Raw genomic sequence first — 7,450 nt, 5'->3', positions numbered from 1 at the left:
TTGTTGCTGCGCGGTCACGTGACCGAGCTTCACAAGGTAACCACGTGGGGTGTTATTTCAAAAGTAGCGCCTATCTCCTTTTCCTAAACTTTTCCTTGGCCTCGATGAAAACGTCATCGTGGGAAGGAGATTTGATAAGGACTCAGGGAAAGAGAGGAGCGATGCTGAGAATTGGAACAGCCTTACACTGTAACAATGTGACACCGGTGTTCTGGGAATTTCTCCTACCCCGTAAACCGTCCTACCCGTTGTTCCTGAGCATGTACGCGCATGCGCACAACACAAAAAGGGAAGCTAAGCGCATCCGGCTGTGATTTCACGCTACTCAATTGTCATATTTGCAGGAGAATAGGTAAGTAGTAAGTATTAGTACTTTTTATAGACGTTGATACTTGATTTTTTAAGCCTTTGTGATTGTTTGTCAATATTAAAGTGAAGTCGCTATCTGCTTTCTGCACAAAACTGTCGAATTTGCAGATTCGGTGAAGTCTGCTGTCAAGTTACTGGACGCGTGGTATTTGCACAACACTTTTGAGTCCGCAGCTTCGGTGTTTTAAGGCTGTTTCGGTAATCTCGTTGTTTAATAAGTTAAATTATTTGCATTGTCAACTGCACATATTGAAGCTCATAAGAAACTGTTTACTGACATTCGTAGATATGGAGAAGAAGTGGGAAGAGATTTACGCGTTCATTTCTGCGGGCTTCTACCCTTCAGGATATGACAAGGCTCAGAGGCAAAACCTCAGAAGATATGCCTCAAAATTCAAACAAAAGGGTCAGTAATTTATTGTTAATACTAACAACTCATATGTGGTTAAATTAATTTCTAATTATATATTGTTTTACTGCAGATGGAGAACTCTTTGTTGGAACCAGAAGAGTAGTAAAAACCATGGATGATGCCAGGAAGATATTTCACGAGTTTCATTCATCTCCAATTGGAGGACACACTGGCACACACAAAACGCTAAATGCAGTGTGTTCCAGATTTTACTGGTTTGGTATGACAGTTGACCATAAAACATTGTTATGTATTAACTGTTTGTACTGTTGTTAAATAGCGTTTAAAATAAGCAAATTTTTTGATATCAGTTAAAAGAGAAACTGTACACTTTCAAAATATATAAATATGGTTAATTAGTGATATTACAGTAATAACCTGTAGGCCTGGCAGAGATTTGAAGACACACACACAAACTATTGTTGCTAAATAGTTTGTTCGTTAGAGAATATGTCATTAAGTGTTTTTGTTTTTTACAAATGAGAATGTTGAACATTTACGTGAACTCCATAAATATTTTTACCTTAAAGATTCAGGAATGTGACCAGTGTCAAAAAGTTGGGAAACCACTGACTGCTGTGCAACCGTTGCAGTGTATTCAGGTAAATATTATGCCCCGTTTACCCATCAAACTATTCTTGTAGCTCATTTTTATTTTAGGTAGTCAAAATCTCCTCACAATCTGTACTGCTGTTAGACCCTCTTGGAAATGAAGGTTGTTATGAAAGGAAAGTTATGCGTAACTGGAGGTATTCATCATTCATTAATTATCTGTTTTAGGTTGTTTGGTTTGTGGGTTTTTTCTTTTTATTTAGAGCAAAATGCTGGCTACATTTTAAAAACTTGTTTTGTTTTTATTAGGAATTTTCTGAAGATGAAAGGAAAGGAAGAGTCCCGAGTGGATTGGAAAATGGAGACTCTGCCACATAACAAGCAGATGGACTCCAGCAGTTGTGGAGTTTTAGTGTTGAAGGTATTTAATAAGCAATTGTATTTAATGTATTTAACTAGAATTAAGTTAATCAATTGCAATTACTGTAACATATTTTACAGTTTGCCGAACACTACCTTCTGAGTGGAGAGGTTACTAGGGTGCTGTCCACTCCAGAAGCCATTGGGCTGCACCGCACTGAAATTGCTTGCGAACTGCTAGAACATCAAAGTAAGTTGAGTCATGTGCTTTTGTATTGCAATAGCACTTTCAGTTTTGTTTAAAACTGTTAGGTTTAATGTCAGTGTGTTTCTAGGTAATGCTGATGACTACTGTGTGGTTTGTTCCATGCTGGAAGCCGATCCTGAGTCCAGTATGATTTAAATGGTAAAACAAATAAACCACAAATGCAATATACAGTGGCTTGCAATAGTATTCGGCCCCCTTGAACTTTTCCACATTTTGTCACATTACAGCCACAAACACAAATCAATTTTAATTGGAATTCCACGTGAAAGACCAATACAAAGTGGTGTACACGTGAGAAGTGGAACAACAATCATACATGATTCCAAACAATTTTTACAAATGAATAACTGAAAAGTGGGGTGTGCGTAATTATTCAGCCCCCTGAGTCAATACTTTGTAGAACCACCTTTATCTGCAATTACAGCTGCCAGTCTTTTAGGGTCTGTCTCTACCAGCTAGAGACTGGTAGAGACATTGGTCTTTCACGTGGAATTCCAATAAAATTGATTCATGTTTGTGAATGCAATCTGACAAAATGTGGAAAAGTTCACGGGGGCCGAAACTTTTGCAAGCCACTGTAGTAATTATTTTCTCATCAAATTCATAATGTTGGTTAACACACTTACACCCCCCCCCCCCCCCCCCCCCCCCCCCTTCTCCCTCTTCAGGTGCAGGGCGAGTTTTGTTCCAGATGGTCACATTTTGGATGTGTTCAATATGAGAGCAGCCTGGTCAAGTACCTGTGCAACAAATGTACATAATTTGTACACTGTTTCTTTTTCAGTTCTTTCTCCCTGTGTTCTGTTGGATCTATAAATGTGAAATATATGTATCTGTAAATATATACTGTAACTATAATGGAGTGAGTTCATTGTCAAAGTTTATATAGTCAGGTGTTCCAATCACTTCATTGGTGACAGCTGTATAACTTAAGCACCTTGGCATGCAGACTGCTTCTACAAACAAGTGCCAAACCATGATACTGTTGTTATTATAAACTAGAAGCATAATTCTGATGGGAAGAATTACGTGCCAAAACATGCTACCTTTGCTAATAAGAGCAAGAAGCATAATTCTGATGGGAAGAATTACGTGCCAAAACATGCTACCTTTGTGAATGTGACCTACAAGCACACTTTAATGGGTAAAAAGAAGTGTCAAACCGAACTGGCTTTATGAATATCAGCTACAAACATACTCTGATGGGCAAAGTTAAGTGGCAAACCGTCATACCTACTTAAATTTGTGCTGGAATTATTGTTTGGCAGCAGAAATGTGCATAAATTACATACAGTAGGACATTTTGCCAAAGTAGGGCAGTTTGTCATATGGCAGCGTAAAATTATCCTACTGGTAGGACGGTTTGCCAAAGTAGGATGGTTTGTCAGAACACCGGATGTCCGCCTGTTGAAACTACATTGTGCAGAAGATGGACTACAAAACAAACATCTTACTTCGTCACAATGTGTTCTAACCCTGTTGTTTTATGGAGGTCATATAAACGAGAACAGCCTTTTCAAAATATCCTTTCATTACAAAGTTTGAATTTTAAAGAAGAAGGAACATTTAGGGTCAGATTTACTAACATCTGCAGCAGCTCAAAGACATCTTTTGATGTTAAAAAGCTGCTGGATTTACTGAAGAGACTTAGTGTCAGTTTGTGACTGAAGTTATGACATATGTGTTTGTAAGAGTTTTACTTCCAGGAGAAGAAGATTTAAACGAGTGACACAAATGTAACGTACAAAATTGCACAAAATCTACCACAGAATCCTGTCTTGTTCTTGCTGTGGTTGTGATAGTGAGAAACACTTGCATGAATCACGAGCTTACTCTGTATTGTTGAGCCACTAATTGGTGCTGCTCTCAGCAGAAAGCTGATTTTTACTGAACTGAAGTGGCTTCTTCTTAGAGAGATATAAAACACACTGTTAGTAGATCATCCTGCAATTGTGACATAACAATAATTTGCCTCGCTTTATAAATCTGTCACTTCTATCACATATAAAATTAAATACATAAGTATCATACAGTTTAAACGAAGCACTGAAACTTGACAGACACGCCGTCGGGGCAGAAAGTCAACATCTCACTGATTCTGAGCTGCAGCTTTTGTTCCTCTCCGGCAAAAAGAAAGCTTCATTTTTGCTGTTTAATACATTTTTTTTTAAATTATGCCAAATTTAAAAGCGCTTAGCTTGCTGTTTGTCTGTGTTTTATCCTCAGTTACTTTGAAACAGTTACTGAGTCAAAATTGAATTTAATCAAATCAATTATAGAAATCAGTGATGATACCCAGCCCTAGTGAGTAGCCTAAGCCCAACAGAAGTGGAGGCAGCTGTGGGTAATGAGAAAAGATGAAAAGGCTGATAACACATTATATGCAGTAAATGCACTGCCCAAGTGTCCCCTCTCCCCACTGCCTGTCAGTAAAGAACTTTGTGTTGACAAGATTGTTAGGTAATCATTTACAAATCTATAATATCTGCATGGACAGCGTTAACTGATGAGGTCTGAAAATTCAATACTTACATTTAAAAGTTTACTCTTCTGCCATCTGCCGTTTTAAAAAAAAAAAAATTAGCCACAGTAAAGGCTGCGCTATGAATTCTGGGATATGTTGTGCCACAAATGATACACCTGACTCATCCTTCAAGTCCGGGGAAATGAAGTGCGCATTTCCGGCCGCATTTGGAATTGGGACAGCCTTCATCACATCGCTGTGGTGTAATCAGCCTCCAAATGGGGTCTCAAAATTGTACCAAAAACTCTGTACCTCCCTCCATCCAACCACACACTTCTTCGGTTTTGCCATCAGCCCTGCCTGCCTCAGGGAATCCGGGACTGTGACCAACCACTGCACATACTCCACCGAGGTATCACTATGAATGATGACATCATCCAGGTAGGAAACAGCATATGCAGTGTGAGGACTCAGCTATCACTACAGGAGGTTCTGAAAAATGGCGGGGCTTCAAACAAGCCAAACGGAAGTGTGACGAATTGGTACGAACCACACAGAGTGGAGGAGGCGGTTTTTGTCTTTGGACTCTGCAGACAAGGGAATCTGCCAATCAGCTGCGTTTCAAAGTGGTGCTCCATGAGAGTCGTGCACACGGGAAGGGGGGAGAACACATCTGCAAAGCGCTGTTGCAATGCAGGAACATCTGCTTTATTGGAATGTGTGAGATGTTAATCACAATGCACACTCTCTAAAAACGTCATGCCCACAGCAGGTTTTTGAGAAAAATCAAATATTTTGGTCCTTGAAGATCATTTCAGAGTTTTTAATGAACTACAGGAACCCTGTTCTGTGTGAGTGGAGAACAGCCAAGTCGCCTCCTCTGATAAACCTCCACATGTACCACTGAAAACAGTTAAATTAGTTTGAATCTGAAATCATGGCTCAAACTACTTGTTCTGAGACCATTTCTTCATTTTCACAACAAACTGTTTAATAAGACAAATTTTACACAGAGTTCATCAAATATAACTAATGCTTTAACATTATCAAGATTTCATAATACAAACTTCAAATCAACAGGGAAACAGCTGCAGAACATGTGGATCAAAATGAATTCATTAAAAAAACAACATGTGGACTTCAAAGATACAGTAAATACACTAAAGTGAAAGGAGGAGCCGAAAATTTGAAGGAATTTGAATTAAGTAAAAGTAGTCACCTTATGATCTTTAAATTGGTCCTGATGTGTGCTGCTGTTTATAACTTTCAACATTTCTTTGCTGCCACTGTGAATACGAATGTGGTCTTTGCCTAATTGAATAAAGGTTACACTGACTCACTGCTCCATCTTCTGGTACAAACTGGCATTACATGGAAGTACAGCCCAAAACCAGTTTAGCTTGAGTTTCTTTTTTCTGGACATAAAGTCACAGCAGGTGTTGTTTCAAAGCTGGTGGACAGATTTAGTTCATTTTGGAGGTTTTAAGAGCAACTGCTGTGAAAACATTTGCAGTTTGGGGAGAAAATGATTTAAGAGAAGATTTTACAACAGCAAAAGATTAAATATGAATGAAGGATTGAAATTTAACTTAGCTAACACATAAAATGAATACAACTACTAAACACTACTGTATCCTAAGGAAACAAAGAATAAAATGTAACAGGGATAACATTTTAGAGAATTAAAACCCCTAAAAGGAAAAAAAATAAACTTGATATGCATATCTATACATGCAGCTTCCTAAATGTAACATTCAGAATTATTCACTGCAGGTCCAGAAATCAGAGCTACCTCATCAGTAGTGATGTGACGTTCTGTATCGAGGTTTCGAAGCGTGTGTCGAGTAATGGAGGGGGCGTTTCCGCGAAGCGCGTATCGAGGCTTGCTTCATTTATGGGAGGAGCTGAAAATGATGACGTCCGAAGCCTCGCTGCCCGGCTGTACCACATGACTGGTTCAGGAAGCGGTTCGAACTTTGCCGCAAATAATCATTTTCCATACTGCCAGCATAACTATACACAGTATACTGCCATCACTACAATATAGATGTTTTACACACTCCATTTGTTGTTGACAGTTACAGGCTGTGTGCAAAATGCCACACTCTTCAAATTCATGCCAACTAATATTTTTACGTCCAGTAGGTGTCCTGCTAGAGCAAATGAAGCTTCAAGAAGCTTCGCGTTGGGGTGAACCAATTGGATGAAAAGCTTCAGTGCTTCATGAGGCATCATCTGCCCATCACTACTCATCAGATCCTAGTGTGGCATCAGCTGACACTCTTTACAGGAGATTCCATCTGAACTCTGTGGAGCCTGATCTCAAGGTTTTTAAGTCTGACCCTGAAACCAGAAGAGGATCTTTCTCTCTCTTCAGATTCATTGTGATCCAGTGATTTCAGTCCTGCATGATCAGGCTGATGTTTGCACAGAGCAGACAATGAAGTGAAGGTTTTTGCACATTGGTAACAGTGAAACAGTTTATTTACAGTGTGAAATCGTTTGTGTTCGGAGTATGAACTGAGATTCCTGAAGCTCTTGTCACACTGGTCACAGCTGAAGTTCACTTCCATGTGTGTACGTTCATGTTTGTTACGATGACCTGATTGTGAGAAGCTTTTGTCACAGTGTCTGCACTTGTATAGTGTCTCTTCTGTGTGGATTCCCTTATGCTTTTTCATTAAAATCATGTGCAGTGGTGAAGGATGACCCACACTGGTCACAGATGTGCTTTTTGACCCCACTGTGGAAGAGTTCATTTATTTTTAATGTACTTGGTGTGTGGAAGCCTCTCCCACATTCTTTACAGTTTTTCATTTTGTCTCCAGTGTGTCTACGTTGATGTGGTTTTTTGGTCCCGTTGATGATTAGAAGTTTTTCTACATAGGTCAAAGAGAAACGCTTTCCCACCACCACAGTGACGACAGGGTTGAGAAATGGATCCATGTGCTTTGCTCCACTTCTAAACAAAGACATTGTAAGTCGGGGAATTCCTTCAACGTTTTTATCCTGAACGTTGCCGGAA

At 39.3% G+C, this 7,450-nt stretch overlaps 1 long non-coding RNA gene across 2 annotated transcripts; it reads left to right on the top strand.

Annotated features, from left to right (window-relative positions):
* Positions 1-141: 141 nt before the first annotated feature.
* Positions 142-2,819, top strand: LOC308394924. Of its 2 annotated transcripts, XR_013971310.1 has the most exons (9): positions 142-352; positions 478-567; positions 656-775; positions 852-1,001; positions 1,312-1,383; positions 1,643-1,754; positions 1,835-1,943; positions 2,029-2,099; positions 2,630-2,819. It is a non-coding gene; the product is annotated as an uncharacterized lncRNA (long non-coding RNA). The 2 variants fall into 2 exon arrangements; XR_013971311.1 differs by having other exon boundaries at positions 852-1,383.
* Positions 2,820-7,450: the final 4,631 nt, after the last annotated feature.

This window comes from Rhamphochromis sp. 'chilingali', assembly GCF_963969265.1.
Source record: "Rhamphochromis sp. 'chilingali' genome assembly, chromosome: 1".
NCBI classification, from domain to species: Eukaryota; Metazoa; Chordata; class Actinopteri; order Cichliformes; family Cichlidae; genus Rhamphochromis; species Rhamphochromis sp. 'chilingali'.
Note: the sequence above shows the minus strand (reverse complement) of the source record. Positions and strands in the feature narration are given on the sequence as shown.